Raw genomic sequence first — 19,645 nt, forward strand, 5'->3', positions numbered from 1 at the left:
GGCATTTTACAAAAGGCATGTGTAGTCACATCAGTGCCACCTATGTTCCTGTATGTTGGAACACATGTGCTTGTCATTTCTTTTCATTCGCTGATCTTGTGATACCTATGCCATTGTTTTTGTGCTAGGTTGCCTTTTGTTCAGAATACATACACATTACCATGTCTGAACCATTATAGTGGTACACATGTCTGAAATAAGTGGTATATGGGCATTCACATTTGTTGACATCATGTTTGTTATGACTGTCACATACAATGACACACCACTGTGTAGCAGTGTGGTAGTCTGGCATAGATGCCAGCCTATTCATCATCACAACTGTGTGAGTTTGTATGGCAACTCAAACCCATGGTTGTATGAGAAGGGTCAGGTTAATGGTGCTCCAGTTTACTCAGCTCCCTGTGCACATGCATCAGGCTCCTGACAATGTCATACATTAATGTAGCCAGAGCAGTGGTGTGTGGGTTTGTTGAGTGGGGATCTAGACTCTCCATGATTGCTACTCAGCAGAATTATGCAGACTCCCCAGCAGACAGACACATGCACAACTGTGGTAATACAGACCAGGATATCACATTTTTCTCTGCAATGTCAGCCTTTCCCTCTCATGTACAGACCTCGGTGCTTGCACATGTCCTTGTTTCTATGGGCAGCTTGTTTAGGGTTTGTATATCTGTTGTGACTTTAATATTGGAAATGTGCCAGGATACAGATGGTGTTGTCTGTCACTGCCACCTGTCATGGTGACATGTGATGGGAAAATACCATGGTATACTAGTGCCCAACATGACTGGGTTATGTACTGACCTGGCCATCCTCTCTGTCCATATGTTAAATGTTGACATGTAGACATTGATGTATTGTATAGTCAGTATTGGTCTATGTCTGTCCCTTCTCCATGTTTTCCTCCATTACTGGTAAGGCATGTATTGTCTCCTACATTGCTCCCATTCTTTAGGATGCTTGTACTTTGTACACATCTCCTACAGCAACATTGCCTGGTCATACATGAACATGATGCAACATGTGACATGTAATATGTAGATGTAGACATCTCCTACTACTGGCTACTTGATAGTTAAGGTTCCATTGACGGTAGTTGTGAGAAATAATGAGTGCTACGCACACATGACATTACACCTGCCACAGCACTTGATTTTTCTCCAAGTGAACTCCTGTATTGTATTTGCAAGTATCTGTTGGTGTCTTGAAGCTGTCCACCCAACTATTCCATTGAACATCGGTATGAATTTCTTCCAGCATGCCACAATCTAGATAACTCTTACCATGGCTGAATGATGTTGAGGTGTAAAATCATCTCAGTGCTGTACTTTTCATTAGCCAAATGCAACATATATGGCTAGGTCTACTCCCACTCAGTTTGATGTTTAACAATGCTGGACATAGTAGCACATCCCACACCTGATTGCGATGTTGGAGCCCGAAACATATATGGGATAAATTGTTACTGTTGCTACTAGGCACTTGTTCTTTCATGTGAGTGACTATGGGTGGCGTGTATTGCTATGTGCTGTGTGATGTTGCTATAGAGCGCATACTAGGTAAACATGCTGACACATGTGAAGCATTGTTGATACTGGCAAAACCGTTGCTACCTAGCACATACACATGTTTATCTGGATTGGCTCTAGGTATGCGTCAAGACACCAGATTTGTGTGACAAGTGTGCAGCTCATGTGTGTAGTCAGTGTAAGACACTCTGGCCCTCATTTTAACATTGGCGGTAATAACCGCCTACCGCTGCAGTGACGGCTTCCACCATACCACTGCAACAGCGACCACCCATCCGCCAGATTATGAGCACTACCTGACTTCAGCCACAAGAAGGGTCGGAAATCCGGCAGTGTTCATACTGGCGGACGGTGGTGACCTGGCGCTGCTACCACCTCCACTGCCTCACCAGTAGAACGGCGCCAGCTGTATTTTGAGCTGAAATACGGCCTGGTGGTGTTCTGCTGGCGGGTAGCTGCTGGCGGTAACAGCACCCCTTCCCGGTTGGATGACCTCCTCGCCCAAAGTCTGTTGGGCATCTGGCAGGGGAGGGGGCGTTTTGTGTGTGTGTCTGAGTATGTAAGTGGATGTGCAAATGCATCTATGTGTTGAATGCGTGTGAGTGAATGTTTGTAAGAATGGTGAAGTGAGTGCATGTCTTCATGTCAGAGTGCTGTGTTTAAGAATGTCTGTGAGTATGTCTGGATGAATGCATATGTGAATGCATGTATGCCACTAAATGAGTGAATGCGTGTATGCCAGTGAATAAGTGAAAGCGTGTATGCCAGTGTATGTGAATGGGTGTATGCACGGTGAGTGTGGGTGTATGTATATGCGGGGAAGCAGGATGTGAAGCGGGGGGCACTGTGACTGTTGTGGGGGTGGGAGTAAGGGAGTAATGTGTGCATGTGTGTGCATATATAGGGGGTGGGAGGTGCATACGTGTATCGGAGGGGTTGGGGAGTTTTTGGATGGAGGGGGTGGGTGGTGTCAGGTGAGTGTTAGGAGTGGAGGACCCTCATACCGGTGACAGGGAAGGAATTCCCTGTTACTGGTAGGGCCTACCACCATGGTTTGCTGGCGATCGGCCGTCTCGTAATGCCACCGGCGGTACTCCATGGGCCACCGGGTCCGAGATTAACATCTCCGGCCAGACGGATCATATCGCCATGGCGGTATAAGTGGAGAAGTAGCGGGGTGGCTACACCCAACCCGACGCACTCATATTGTGGCAGTATGTACTGCCAGCCTGTTGGAGACAATACCGCCACTTCAACCCTGGAAGTCAAAAGACCGCCAGGGTTAAAATGAGGGCCATAGTCACTGGACTAACAAAACCGCATTGTAAATAGCACAAATAAAATACTTTCTACATGATTCTCCATGGTCTACTCATTCTCCACTACATATACCACTGGAATGTGACTCAAACCTCATGGAGCAGGTAAGAAACACAAAGGTGATGAGTATGGTAGCAACATTGTTTATGATGTGAGAGGGTCTACTGCCTCCATCTCACATATCAGTGACATGCAATTCACGGGCATGTGACTCCTGAAGGCCTGGATCCATGCACCACTAAATATATTTTGCCCTCAAGTGGGCAAGGTGCTAACACCTAGCCCATTCACCACAACCTCACCATGCCTAAAAAGATGTTTGCAAGGGGGCACATACAAAGTAGGGTCTGAAAAAAATTGGATATTAAGCAATGTTGGAACAGAACACTGGTATTACCACCAATGTTAAAATGAGGGCCTATGTATAGAAGTTCTCTACAATGTGGAGTCTCCTACGAATTCCTGCAGCAGTGTTCTTTTGTTCCCCCTCAAATTATCTGCTCCATCTTCCTCCTCCTCCTCATTGAGGACATCAACCTGGTCATCCCAGGGGACATTTGTTCTGACACAGATGTTGCAGAGGAAAGCACATGCCAGTATTATTGTGCATACGAGTGATGGAACATACAAGAGGATACCTCCTGTCAGGGCTAAAGCACCCCAACCTTCATTTCAGGAGCCCAAGTGTCCTCTCCACCACATTGCTTGATTTGCTGTGCCCCTTGTTGTAGGCCCACTGTTCCACTGTTGTGGGATTGGAAAATGGAGTCATAACCCATGGCTGTATACTGTACCCTTGATCAGTTGCAAAGGAAAGACAGAAGATGTTTTGGTAAAGCTTGATAGTGGTTTGGAATATACCATGACAGTTGTTAGTTTTAGTTGGAGTGGTGACTCAGACTTGTTTGTGGTATGGTGTATGTTGCTGTTCTCGTGAAATGGTTTCATTGGACTGTGTTGATGGACATGACAATCTTGGGTAATGGCTCAAGGCCCTGGGAATTTTAACATTGATTGCAAAATGATGGTTATAATTCAGGAAAATGTACTGTGTAGTCCATATTTGAAGCAGTGTTCTATTGTTAAATGGAACCCACCACCTCAAAGCTCAACAATGGTGTCAGATGTTGAAACACCACAGTTGCCCTACAAAGCCAGACTGTGCCGTTCATATTATAAAGTGGCACTACGCATGCACTGTGGCGCTTTGTGACCCTTTGTGGCAGATGATGCTTGTGGTAGCCATCAAGTATACACGGGTGCGTATCACACATTAGTAGGATGATGTAATTTGGTGCAGTAGTATCTCCTAGCTTCCAGTACATGATTAATCAAAGACCCTTTCTATACATGCACAGTGCAGGATTTGGGAGGGGGAACAGCTATTTTTCACATGGGTCCCTTAGTACGGTGCATGTTAGGTCAGGTATGCCCTCTATACTCCTACTGAGTCCTACTATGGCATCCATGATTGTTACAGTTTTTTTTAAAACTAATTCTGCTCCAGGTTGGACGGTTCCTTGTATACGGAACATGAATGGTGGTGTTAGTGGGCACTAGGGGTGCATGTGAGGTAGCACTGTAGTAGGTGTTGCCCCATTTCTCACGATTCTGCCCCATGGTTTTTAATGGCAGAAAATTTTGTATTCGTATGTGTGTGACACAATACAGCAGACAGGTGTATGTGTACACTACAGGTATGTGAGGTATGTGTAGATGGTATGTAGTTGGTTATGGCCCACTTGGGTGGCACTTGATTTAGGTTCTGTCAGAGGCTTGCACACCATGATTTACGTGGGACTGTGTCTATGCGTGACATTCTTAAAATGACAATGGCCTATGTCATTGACATGCCTGGGCCATTCTTTGTTTTGTGTAATGTGTGTGTGTTCTGTATTTAGGTGTCAACCTGTGGACACTTGTAGTGGTTTGTGAGCCGATTCTGTATTAAAAGGGGACTTGGCTTCCCCTGTTCACACATGGTTTACTATTCAGGGTGTGGCTGTTACGTACATGTGGGTGTATGTGTTTGCGATGTGCAATGTATGCAGTATAGTGTGCCATGTTGCATATATGTTGTTGCCTGTATATCTATGTACCCCTGCCTATGTGTCTTTAGTGTGGTGTTTGTTTTGTTTGTCCTAGATGGTTGATATTTTGTGTGTATTGTAATTGATATGGTGGTTTACCTATGAGTAGACCACTGCCATATTGGCCATCCTGGAACCACTTGTTGATGGTACAATGGCGAAATATGTATGCATCATGGACGTTGCCTGGGTATTTAGCAAGGATGTTGGTGAAGATCCCACACTGGTCCACAATGGCCTGCAAATTAATTGAATGTGTGTGCTTGCGGTTCCTATATAGGTGTTCTGTTGCTGCAGGTGGCAGCAGTTGCACATGGGTGCGGTCCATTGCACCCAGCACATGTGGAAACCCAGCAATATGATAGAAGCGTTGCTTGCTCTCCTCCTTCAGGCGCTGGGTGTTTGGGAAGTAGATGTGGTGGGGTGTGGGGTGCATGATAGCATCCAGGACCTTAGATAGGAGGACTGAGAAGGATGGCTGGAACATACCACCCACTTGTGCTCCCGTTATTTAAGAGTGTGTGATAGTTTTTGGGTGCTTACTGGGAGCCATTTGAAATTTGTCCATAGCATATTCAAGGTGTGAAAGCATGAGGAAGTGATGGTGTTCACTTTGGTGGTCATGTTTAGGGTCCAAGAAAAAGTCATGTATTTTAATTAATTTTTGATTTTTCCTCACTGCTGTCAACCCCTAAAGGCTGGGCCCTTTCGGCATTCTTCAAAGGAATATGTCATCCCCTAGGTTTAGGGAAATGTTAATAAACTGATGAACTAGTAACTGTTAACTCTGTATTGTACTATACATAAAAATGTGAGCAGCTAATGAGGTGAGGCTGTGTGATTTTCATTTACTTTTCCTTGGAATGGCAATGCACAATTGAAATCTATGTTGTGCTTTATAGGTGTGATCAGTTTACCGCCCTCATTTCTGTTGGTTTAAACAATATACACTACACATGTAACTGCAAGCTTTTTTCCATTTGTTTAGACAAGAGCACATCTCTTATAAGAAAGACTATCCCACTTTCAGGGAAACATGCCCCTGTTTTATTGAAGAAGTTAAGTTATTCAACAAAACACATAAAAAACTGCGAAATACCAGCAGTGGACTAATTACAGTGAACATAAGCACACTCTTTAGAAGGGCAAGCTTTTTACAGGCACACATTTTTCGTGCTAAAAAAATATTACTCTGATAAAATAACTAACTAAAAATGCTCAAAAAGAGATATTTTAAATACTGCTGGAAATATACAATAAACATTTGTTCACAACCTCATTGTATCAATGACAGACTTCTGCAATCAACGTGGAGCCTTCTTTGAAGGTAAGTTTAAATCTATCAGAAATGACATTGAAGCCTCAATTAAACCTGCAGTCCTAACATATCCTGTACTGCTAGGGTTTGAGAGGTTTCAAGTAGCTCTACTTTTAGGCACAGGTCAGAATTAGACATTTTAAATCTAGTCTCTATAGATAAAACCTTAGGGAAAGACAGATCAATCACTGTACCGGCCGTGTGTACTGACACGTGCATGGCTTAATCTTTGAGACAAGCATATGCTACTGGCAGGATCAGCCACACTGAATCCAAACTCCCGGGGGGGAGCCTGAACCTGCATACATCGCCCAGCAGGTAGAGCAGCAGGAGGGCTGCGCTGCCGCCACAAGAGCGTTAGGAGATGCATTAAAACACAAACAACTGCGGTGCGGGACGAGCCCGGGCACGTGCCCAGGTGAAGACCGGGCCCATCTTCGCCCATCATCCGTTAGTTGAGGCTGGGCTGGGCCTACCCTCTTTCGCTCCCTGATCGAGAGGAAACCTAGGGTTAAGTAGCTGCACTTGGCCAATATCTGGGATACGAAGAGTGCCTCAGAGACAATCAAGAATGGGTAAACGCAAGGCAGGGGCCACTGAGACCTTGTCCAGTACTGCCCAAAAAATTAAAAAGCAAACGCGATTGACTATACAGGGGCCATTGGTGGCTGATGAACCTGGTACTCTTTCTGAAATTAACAACCTCATTGGGGAGGTGGAATCACTGCCAAGTGGTAAACCACCGAAGAAGACAAGGGAGAAAACAAGTAGCAAGGTCCCTGATATGTTTACCAAATCAAAAACTATAGTCAGACGCTGTCAAGCTGGTGACAAGGCCCTGCCAATGCTTAGCGATAAAAATCTGTGCAATCAGACGGTTGTAGCTGGAACTTTAGCAGGTTCCCCAGCCCCGGCAAGCATTCCTCTTTCACCTCCTGTAATAGTAAACAGAACTATACATTGTATAAACAAGTTCGCCCCTTTGGCAACAACTAATAGTACCTCCCTGCCAATTAGCAATACATGTAAAACACAGGAAGAAGTGATCTAGCATATCACCAACCACAAACTCCTTTGGCGTGAAATAAATGCACTCAAATCAATGGTTGCTCTAATAGCTAGTAAAATGGACATTCTGACAACAAAACCGGAAGAACATTGTTGCTCTTGTCGGGGCAGCTGCACAGATCCCCTAAGCCAGGCGTTAGACCCAAGGAGCAGACAGGAGACCATCTATCATGGCATTAGTAAATATCTGGGGATGGTCCCTATTGAGGCAAGCAATCCATCTGGCCCGAGGCCAAATATCCAACTAGAGGGGAGGACTAAATGTGGCACAAAATCTTGCGGTGCCATGCATACCTGTGATCACCTGATGAAAAAAATCCCTTCAGCTTGCCCCAGTCTAAAACACAATGCTGTCTTAGACAACTATCATAGCAGGGAACATCATACTCTAGCCGGAATATACCATCAAATGCATGATAGGAACTTCGCAGATCATGGGGATCAGACTTGCTTAACCCAGGTGCCCAAATTAAGCAAGGGCTCCTATGAGGACACTGAATCCCTGATTAATAAAGTTAAATTTTGGCTAATATACCAACGCAATTGCTTGTCCATAGTAAGATCAGATACCATCCATGTGAAGAGATATTCAACTAAGCAGGCTCCAAACGACTATATAATAGTTCCATTGATTTCTAAGACTGTGGTCAATAATCTCATATGCTGAGCAACACGTCAGTCGGCTAGGGGAACATGCACCACTTGTAATCAGCATGAAACTGCCCCCCCCAGAAAACAGACATTGGGAAAAACCTAAAAGGGGTGTTTTGATATATACACAACAAGAATTGTCTAGCCATGATTCAATTGTCCATCTCCCCGAGTCCGGTTCTCTTGATTAAGTGGATTGACTGTACATGGGTGACGACTTAGGGACGATATCTAGCTTGTCCACCCCCAAATTGAAGTACTCATATAAGAAGGGATTGGTTGAGGTGAGGCTGGCCCCTGTTGAACCTCCTAATGTGAGTTCCATGGAAATCAGCAATGAGATACCATACAAAACAGATCCAGCAGGTGTAGAGGATTCTTACGGCAGGGGGTTTTGTATGATCTACCAGCACGTCTCACAATGGGGTAGTGCTACAGACCCCCCTAGTAGCCACTCAGGGCTGGGGGGGTGGTTGAAGTCACAGAGCAGTCTGGCAGAGGGAAAATATATTGCCCCTAGTAACTAGCTTTCATTGATGTTTTGGAACTTAGCAGGAATCAGGCATAAACTGGGAGCTGTTGAGTGAGTCTCTCATATACAGAAATGTGATAGCTGCATGATCCAAGAGACCTGGGCTACTGAAAGATGGTTTATTAATGGTAACACTTCTCACAGCAAAGAGGCTAAACCACCCCAGAAGTGTGGGAGGGCTAGTGGGGGGCTGTTGATCCTAGTAACGAATGATCTTCCTAGCCTTCTCAAGCCCTTACGAATAGAGTCACCTGATATCATGGGTATTATTATAACTTTACCTCGGACCTGCATGTTGCTTTTATTGATATCCATGTACAAACTGGACAAGGCAGTGAGGAGGCTCATACTTTATCTTTGTTAGAGGAGACATCAGAACACCTGGATATCGGGATAAAGATTATACTAGCGGGTGACTTCAACACAACATTTGATCCGTGCCTCCTCTTCAAAGAGGTCAGTGTTTCAGGAAATACATTTTGAAATATTCCAACTATGGCTGGGAACCCCTGCAGGAAGCATTCAGCCTCTGCCCTGAAGATAGTTTCAATAATGGCCAGCTGGGGTCTATGATCACGTAATGAAGGAGCAGTATTCAATTCTCGGATGGCCAAAACATTTAAGTGGGGCACACAATCTAGTGTGATTGATTACATCCTAATAGACGTCAGACTATGGGGCATCCTGGGAGATATCAGAGTTGAAAACCGTTTGGACAGGGATCACAATTCTCTCTTTCTAACGTTAATGGGGGGCCCAGTAAGGAAAGTTAACATTGCTTCTGAGATGACAACCCTCAAGTCTGTTCTTGGCCCGTTATTTTTGCCAATAGGAACTTGCACTCGGAGATATAGACCTTTTTGTCTGTCATCTCTCTGAGTACGAAGGCTATCTTCCCTTAGACATCCCGATCTTGGAAGTACACAAAAGGCTTTTCACTAAACTAAAAGAACTGTTTTTAGGGAGGATCATGGGAAGGTGATAAGGGCAAGAATGTCCACCTGATTCAAAGCAGATTCTAAAAGCGCTAAATCACATTTGAAAATGTCTTTAAGGGTGGGAGACAGAGTGGGCATCATGGAAGCTAGGCAGGAATATGATAGAACACTCCAAACAGCAAAAAAGAGAGAAATTATTTACTATGGCGTGATATACCAAAAGCTGTAGAAATTAGAGATTCACTGGCTTTTTGGAGATGGCAACAATAGCAGGATCAGATGATAAAAGTTCTCTCCATTACCACATAGATCCTGATAGCTGGGTCTCCCGTTTTTTTATTTCTCTATGACCAAGTTGACACTCTGGATCAGGAGCACAACGAACCTGAAGTACATGGAGGGAGAACTATCTGTGGACAGGGTGGAACGGAAGAGCCGGGCTCATTAGAGTTTAGTATAGATGACACGCTTAGAGCAATAAATGCTCTAAAGTGTGCCAAAGCACCTGACCCAGAGAAAATCCCAGGATATCTACACAAATCTGAGACATCAATATGGAGCCCCTATATAAATCTATTGCTTAATGCAATATCAAGGGGAGGGAAAATGCCGGAGTCCTCGAGGGGCACTGAGATCATACCTATTTATAAAAAAGGGGATGCTAGCTGCCTCTCGAATTATAGACCAATAAGTCTCATTGATAATCTCCAGAAAATCTTTGTAAGACAAATTCTAGAGAAGCTGCTCATGTGGGTAGAAGATGAGAAAACGTTGACCCGGATACAGGCAGGATTATACCCTAGGACTACTACTACGGACCAAGTCTTTCGGCTGGTCTGCTTATATTGGAAATAAGTGTTACTAGCTGGCTAGAAACTCTATGAAACGTTTGTTGATCTTAAGGCTGCTTTTGACTCGATTCCACGCAATATGTTATGGCAAGTCCTGTTGAACATGGGGATTTCATCTAACCTGCTTACACTGATCATAAGATTACATTTGATTAACTATGTGTGTTGGGATAGAAGGGGCGAACTAACAAACAAGATTGCCATCAGACGTGAGGTGCGCCAAGGGTGCATACTAGCCCCCACCTTATTCACTCTCTACACAAAAGATGTGGCGAAGGAACTCTGTAATTGCAAGAATGACGCCCCCTCACTAAACAATGCAAAAATGCCTATACTACTCTTTGCTGATGATTCGCAACTGATTTCCAGATCGTCAATGGGGCTCCAAGTCCTAATTGATAAATTTATGAACTTCTGTAACTCAAAAGGATTGGAGTTGAATGTGGAGAAGACAAAATATATGGTTTTTGGTCAGAGGGGAATCAAGTCAAGACCAGGTGGCAAAATACTGTAAAGTATTGAATTATTTGAATATCTGGGAGTCAAATTAGCCTGCAATCTAAAATGGCTCCCCCTATTATCTAAGTCCTCCCTAGTAATCAAGCACAGCTCTATCGCTATCATCATAGTTTATAATGCAACCAGCTCACAAACTGTTTTACCAGCATTAGCAGCATATAGAGCAAAGGTCCAAGGAGCTGCCCTATTTGGCAGTGAACTGTGGGGGCACAGCAACTTGGATTGCTTGACTATTGCAGAAAACCAATTTATAAGGAAACTTTTAAAATTACCGTTAGGAACTCCATCAACTCTGCTCTACATGGACTTACATTTTTGAAGAGTGGAAAACCTGGCAGCTCTGAGGCTTCTTGCTTATTGTGTCCGCTTGTGGTCTACCAACAAATTGAGTTACTGTAGGGACTCATTAAGGAACCGGATAACTCCAGCTAACATCACCCGCATACCCTGGATGAAGTCAGTGCCAGACTGGTTTAGTAGACTGAATCTGAACAGATTTTGGGATGATCCTGACTGTTTACATAAAGCTGATACCCACATACTTAAAATATGATATTGGGAGTTTATAAATGAGCAAGTACCTTTGTCGGGTACTCACGGCATCTTGACAAGCAGTTTTCTGGAGAGAAAGCTCTTCCCACGCTTTGAAACATACCTTGACATGATCACCCCAGCCTTAGCCAAAAGTTTGTACATGAGATTTACTAAATAAACTTTGTCTGCACATAATAATATTCTAGGATCATAGGCCCTCATTACAACCCTGGAAATCGGTGATAAAGCAGCGGTAATACCGCCAACAGTCTGGTACATAAGATTTAGGTCAGGTTCTCTCCCACTTAGTTCTCTTACTCTTAGGTGGAAGGGGGGCATTGCTTCAAGCTTATTCCCAGCTTGTGACCTGGAGAATGAGACTGAAGCCCACATTTTATTTGTATGTCCAGAGTATGAATAAAGAAAAGGATGGATTTGCCCAATCTGCTTTCAGCTTGGGACAATATATCATCAGCAGGCCATAAGAGCTTTAAAATGTGACAAAACAGAATCAGTAGCACTTTCAGTAAGCAGATTCTTGCTGTTATTCTGGTGCAGGCGCCAAAAACTTTTTAATCCAGGAAGATAAACATCCAACTGTGAAATTCTATTTTAAACTATTGGACTGGATTGGCCTGAAACACTATACTTGATGACATTATTTGTGCGACTTCTGATAAATGAGGGAAGCAACACCTACCCCTAGGGCACGAAGGCCATCATTTCTTTTTTGCTTTTTAAGGATTGAGCTATTTAATGAACTTTACAAGAAGAATTTGTACTTATACCCTATCCTTCCCCATCTATGGGTTTTATGTTTATATTATGAAACTGTTTTAAATGTATTATATATTATATGCACTTTGATGGTCATGTGTGACCGAATAAAGTATTTTTACTACTACTACAGATCAAGCCTATACCTATGAGCAGTCTGTCTCAAATTAGGCTAGTTTATGCTCCTTACATATTGCCCATAGTCAATTCATCATGGGCAACATCACTCTCAACCTGAAAATTAGCACTATCATTCCTCTACTACTGGTTTTGCTGACACTGATAATGGTTGACCTATTATCCTCTTAACAGAGGTCACATATTCGCAAGATGAAATTTAAATGGACAGACAACCAGGCTCTTATTTAGAATCCAACTGTCTACTAGATGATACATCAACTGAATTTCATTCAGGAAGAGTAACTTAACAACTAATAGTTGCTACCCTTGATAATTAGCACATAAAAGCATATAACAACAGTGTCTGTTCTCATATTATTTTGTCTGTCAGAAAGAGTTGACACTGTTGACCATAACATCTTGTTTTAAAACAGAACAAGTGGCAGGCACCAAGGGCAATGTAGATGTGTGGTTTACCTGTTAGTTGCCTAACGGCTCCAAAAAGATACTACTGGGTCCTTATTTGTCAACCATTCTCCTCTGCCCTTTCCCCTACCAATTTATTCTGTATACCCAGTCATTGCAGCACAGGTACATACTTTTGGCATCCACTTTTTACCTACTCAAGTCTTGTTTCGTCTGGCTCCAAAAATGTACACTCTATTAAGACGTATGGCAGAAGTAAAATCTGGCTGGATAATCACTCATTCAATTTCTACCCAGATAAAACTGAGGGTCTAGTGACTGGATCCCACATATAATCATGGAATGATTCTGTTTTGCCTTCAACTATGTGTAATTGTCCCTCCTGTATTAATGCAGTTAAGAACCTAGGGTTTAAAACTGATTCCAATCTTTAAATTACATCCCAACTCCTTTCGGTTGCTACTTCCTGTTCCTTACAAATGCACCATATGAAACACATTGCATAACTGCTACCCTTCAAAAGTAAAAAAAAACAAAAAACTTCTTAGTCTTGATTGGATCATGGTTGGACTACTGTTATGTTATATTGGTGTAGTGCACAGCTCACCTGGGAGGGTGTTATGGCACTGAAACAGTAACTTTATGGGCAAAGCCAGGGTCAGTGGTAGGTAAAGAGCCAGGTTTGAGTTTCTTGCAGAATTCAAGAACAGAAGAGGCTGCTTTGATTTATAGAGATGGTCATGAACTCTGGATCTGGTTCTGCTTATGCAGGGGATGTTGGAAGCACCAGTCTGGCTAAATCGAGGTGGCTGGTAGGTTTGTGGAAGTTTATGTGGTTGTTGAGCCATGTGGCTTCAATGCTGTGTAAGGCTTTGTGTCTGTGGATGATTAGTTTGTGGACTGGGGGCTCATGGAGCTCTTTGAAGTGCAGGATGATGTGAGTGAGAGGTGGGAGGCTGAGAGTGAGCCTTGTTTTGTACGGTCTCGGGCCTTCTACTTAAATGAGTGTTGATTCGGATGTGTTACCATAGTCCATCTGTTCAGTGATGAAAGCTTGGTTGAGGGTTCTGCAAGTGTTGGTGGGGAGCCATTTGAAGATCTTCTTGAGCATTTTGAGTTTCTGAAAGTGGAAGATGAAGACTGCATTCATGTGGCCAGTCGTGGTGAGTTGGTTGTTGATTATTACTATGAGGATTTTTGCATGGGTTGCCAGAAGGAGTATGGGCATGGGTTTGGCAGGCCACCAAGTGGGGTCCTAGAGGAAGGTGGCTTTGTTGAAGATTGTAACTTTTGTCTGTTGTTGTTTTTCATCTGTCTGATGTATTTGGTCATGAAGGTGTAGTGAGGCCCTCCTGGACCCACATTGGTTCCCTATTTCAGCTTCATTTGATATTTTACATTTTTGCACATTGTAGCTGCATCACTTTAGCAGTGACATTTTAACTTTGCTTGCCTGATATTATTCTAGCAATATAGTGTATGAGGTGCTTCCTTTAGTGCATATAATCAGTTCATTCTATTCACGGCTAGGAACATGATACACAATATCCTACTATTTGTTTTGCCTATTCAAGAGACAGCTTCTAACATCTGGACACAGCTTTGCATCAGAGCTGTGGTTCTAACACAGTGTGGCTTCTGATATATAATTGGCGCACTGACCCTGAAGGGGCAGAGGTGCACTCCAGCCATGACTGTCCTGGGACGAATGCTGTGTTTGACATGAAGCTCTGCTGGTGCTAATCGTTCAGCTTCTTGAAAGAATTGTCATCCACACTATAGGCTGACTCCTGACACACTTACCAGGTATGGGGCTAAGGCTAATCCCTTAGGTTGGGCAAAGGCACAATGCTCTCAGCATAGTCTTAGGTTTATGTAGGAACCTCTAGAACCTCTAGAAATTATTCACCATGGCTGGATTGTTCGTTATCTTTACCTTGTTCATAATGCTGCTAACTTTGCTCTGTTCCATCTGCCTAATCATCTCAGCTCTCCTCTCTTTGCACGATAATGATTGTTTCAATAAATATATTGAAAACATTTTTCATATCCTTCTTGTGTTGTTGCTTGGGCATGCATGAGTAATACAATAAAAGCGTGAAATATGTTTCCTTGACTTTCTTGGGTGTCAGAGTGTCATATTTAGGATACCATAATCACCTTCCATCCCATTAAGGTTAACGGTTTGGGTGAGGCTCCTTGAGCTAGCCAGAAATTGGGCTGACAGTCTCAAGTTCTGTCATCCTAATACACAGTCCTATTAATTTATTAAGAACCGTGAAACATGGCGACTCCTAAGTAGTTTTTCTTGTATGTTTAAGGTGCCCTTCTCCCCTTGAAACAGAGACATCCATGATGTTAGGGATCAAATCCTCCTCAGCAATATATGAAGCACTTACATTTGTCTGTAGGTTGTTCAAGCTTGAACCTTAAACATTAAACCCCCACCTTACTACTTACCTCTCTGAATTCCATATATTAAAATGGTGAATCAAATTAATATTACTGCTTACTACAGGCATGCAATTATATCACATTTAAATTTATTTGGGCTACCTAATAGGGCTGGCAACATTATCTTCATGGTTGAGGCACGTGATGCATACAAAACTGAAATATATTGCTCATGGGTCACATTTCCTGCAAATTATGCAAACATAGACACATTTCACCCCTACACAGCAGCCAATGCACCAGGCCAATACAGACCATATCATGACTTAGAAATACCCTTAACATTTCAGGAACATCAAATTGGGTTGCAAGGCGCCATACTTCACATATTAGAAATCATCAGATTGGGTCCCCTTAGCAATGAGGGGGCCACAAGGCCAGTTTTAGCCTGCTACACACCTTATCCTAGAGTACAGAATTTACCTGTGGGGGATTTACATCCTCTATATATAATTTAGTTAGGTTATTCAAGAGGTTAAACTGGTTTGCTATGTGTATTTGTAAAGCCACCTCAGTTAGGGATGCTCAAGCTGTTGTACCACAAATAGCTATTATTGTGATTAACCCAGTAACTATTTATGCTATTAGAGGTAAAATACTCACCAAAATTCTTTCTGGATTGCTTACAAAACAAGCCAGCTTGAAGCAGTGTTTTCCCATATGGGACCCCAAAATAAACATAGAATTCTCACAAGATGCTTGCCACTTTGGATGGGTTCCTTCATTGATGACTGCCACATGGGGTACAGTCCTTGCTTCTGTATATGCCATAACTCATGGTACACCATCTCTGTCTGTTTTATGGGAAGTGTTAAAGAAGATACAAAATTAATACGGCGCTGCTCTAGTCCTGGACCTGGTGATGAAACTAATTAGAAACTTTGCGACAGTGTCCTCAATTATTTTTGGAAATATTAATGGGAAAGCAGCAGCACTACCAGTTCACCAACACTTCACACAGGTTCCATTAATAGACCAGAAGTTACCAGAAATGATTGCTGAAACCTATAGATCTGTAGGTTGAAATAATTTGAGACCAGACCAAATAAACCACAGCTTAAAGGTAATTCTGAAAAGGACAATACAAAGCTAACACAATACTCTTCTAAGAAATGCTGGGATAAACAAAGAAATAATAAAGAAATAACAAAATCACAGGGAGATTTTTCCCAACCGGAGAGCTCTGACAAACATTATAATGTATGTAAATGTGATACTTTAAAATAACCTGACAAGTATCAGTATACTGATACACACCTTTCCTGTTCCTTATAGGACACAAATAATTCTTCTCATACTTCTCTTCATGGTTAGGTGATTTTCTTCACTGGTTGACATATACTTATCTGATCTGTCCATGGTCCTCTTTGTGGGTCATTACTTATAACGTGGGGAAGGTATGTCATCAATGGTTGCAACATTCCACTCTGTCAGTAATAAAGGTGCACCTCGCTCCTCCTTGATGACATGGATTTACAAGCTTTCTTGATAGGACTTAGGTTACCACGTTCCAAAGGGTTTGGAGAAGGTTTTCCATTGAGAGAAACCTCCCTTACTCCGTCTAGCGCATCTGTAATTGAAGGGTAATTCAACCATTGTGTGTATAAAACCATCTCCTAAAGCCTCATATCTGCTAACTGGAAAATGTTTCAAGCATGTTCTAAACTGAAACATAGAGATTGACAGTGAAATAACTCCATGCATTAGCCATACTGTTGATGGTGTTTCTCAGGAGTCTCCACTAACTTTTGCATTTGGTCCTTATTTTTATTAAATAGTTTTTATTGGTTTTATGTTTCTGTGACGGGGTAAACCTGATCACCGCAAGACGGGAGACCGGAGTTGACGTGTCGGACTCCTCTGACACGTCATCTCCGCGTTTCCCTGTTACCGGGGAAACGCGTCCCGAGCGAGGCCGGCGTCAGGACGTTGCCGGGGAAACCTGGATAGGTTTTCCGACCCCGGATTGGCCAGAGGAGTACGGCGTCACAAATGAAAAGCCGGTGGAGCCAGCGAGGAGGAGAAAGGAGGAAGAGACCGGAGACGAGCGAGAAGAAGACGGAGACGACGGCGAACGGAGGGAGACCGAGGCGAGGGACCCGACGGCAAGCGCGGCGAGAGACCAAGAGAAGGAATACCACGTGGAGGACGGCGAACTGGAACCAGGAAGCCGTAACGAACCCTACCTCAGCGAGGACCACCTCAACGCCCGCCACGGCCCCGGAGGGTCGTGGCTCACGAAGGTACGGTCCTTCTGGACAAATAAAGGGTGCACGGCAGGGAAGGGGACTGGGGAAGGAAACTAGGGAAGGGGTAGAGGGTGAATGGGGGAAAAGAGGTGGGAGGGCACAAAAGAAGCACTAGCGACACAATAAAACACGAGTAAAATTAGTAATAAGCACTTCCCTCTATTCCGCACAGACACCACCCCCTCCCCTCTGTTATCCACCCCAGTCTGATAAAATTTAATAAGAAAGACGTATCTCTTAACGTCCCACTTACCCTCGTTTTCCTTATTTCCCTTTTTGATATCCTCATGGGACGTCCGCGAGACTGACAGTACCTCCACCTAAAGAGAAGAAAAGGGGAAAACACGTCAGTGACAAGAAGAACTGCGCAAGAAACTAAGAGCAACAACAGAACGAACTTTCACTTGATTTATCCTATTTGGTTAGAAAACAATAAACACTTACCTGAGCACCATAAATTCTTGTTTTAGTTGTCCTCATCTTGTTCGGTCTGTCACAGTTTCCTAATTGCCTTTGTAATACAGCTAGTTTGCTTTGGTTGCTGGAATGAACATTTTATTTCTTTTATAGCATAGGTTTTTAAAAATATGTCTTTTTCCAAGCAAGTGGAGGGTTTAATGTGGCCCTCTGTACCGACATTGGTTCCCTATTTTAGCTTTCGTGTATATTTTAAATTTTACATCTTACGGGGCAGATTTATGGAAAGTGGGGCTGCATCAAGTGCAGCGCCACTTTTCCTGCACCCATTAGTGCCCCCCTACCTCCATCATGTGTGTGTGGAATTTAAAATACGCACCATGGCGCAGAGTAGAGGTCAATAGTGTCATTCTGTGTGACGCTATTGATGTACTCTGCAGGAGTAGTACCAAAATGTTGGCGCTACTCCTGCAGAGTACATAGGGGCCCATTCTAAATAATGGAAGTCCCCTTTTAATGCCTGCTCTGAGCAGGCATTAAAAGTGCTGAAAAAATGGAGCAAGGAAATCTCGGAGATTTCTTTTGAGACATATTTTCAGCCCCCTTAATGGGAGAACGCCCCTTGCATACATTATGCGTGGTGCAGGCATAATGTGGTGCAAGTTTTTACAAAGTGGCGCAATGCGAGCATTGCACCACTTAGTAAATATGGTGCGTGGGCAATGCCACTTTACGCCACATTTGCATAAAAATAAATGCTGCAAATGTGGCGCAAGGTGGCGCTAGGGGCTCATAAAAATGCTCCTACATGTTTTAGCTTCAGCAGTTCAGCAGTCACATTTTATAAACTTTGTCTGCACATAATAATATTCTAGGAACATAGGCCCTCATTACAGCCCTGCCGGTCGGTGATAAAGCGGCAGTAATACCGCCAACAGGCTGGCTGTAAAAAAAAGTGGAATCATAACCATGGCGGAAACCGCCAACACAGACAGCCACTTTAACACTCCGACCACCACGGCGGTAGAAACAAACACTGTGGCGGTAACCGCCAACAGACAGGCAGAAGACAATGTACGGCCCACACGATTACAAGGCACAAATCCGCCAGATTTTCCTGGGTGGTACCAACGCCATCAAAAGCACAGCGGAAACAGTCTTTGGAACGGAAACCACTCACCTCTCGACACTCAACGAGGAACCACGATGCCATGGAGCCCGAGTTACAGGTCCTGCCCATGTTGCTTTACCTCCTCATCTACCAGGAACATCAAAGACGGTGGAGACGATGACGGTGAGTACTGCACCTATCACACAGGGGAGGGGGGAGGAAAGAGAGAGTGACAAACACACGCAGCACCCCAACCCCCAACCCACAACAACAGACACATCCAATAACATCACAGATACATCCCGTCACCCCCTGGGAGAACGCAAGGACCAAATGAAATGAGTTTAACAAGTGTAATAATCGAGCAATCAGGTAGCCCAAGATAACTTTAAATCATCAGTATATACAAATATTGACAGCAAGAACACAAGTCCGTACACTGTCACATTAAATGTTCGTGGACCAGTGGTCCCAAAAAGCATGGGCGAAGCCCACACATGACACCTGCCTCAAAATAGAGAAAACACTGCAGGGGCATCAGGTCGAAAAAAACAGGCACCTTGGGGGAAGCGGAGGGTGGCACCTCAGCTGGATGATGGGACGACACCACTGCGCCTCGGGGGGCTCCATGCCCACTGCTTGGTCCTGGGGAGTGCAAAGCCACAGTCTCTCAAATGGGTGGTTTGCCCACTGCTTGGTCCTGGGGAGTGGGTGGTTTGCCCACTGCTTTATCCT

The sequence above is a fragment of the Pleurodeles waltl genome, chromosome 8 (genome assembly GCF_031143425.1).
Source record: "Pleurodeles waltl isolate 20211129_DDA chromosome 8, aPleWal1.hap1.20221129, whole genome shotgun sequence".
NCBI classification, from domain to species: domain Eukaryota; kingdom Metazoa; phylum Chordata; class Amphibia; order Caudata; family Salamandridae; genus Pleurodeles; species Pleurodeles waltl.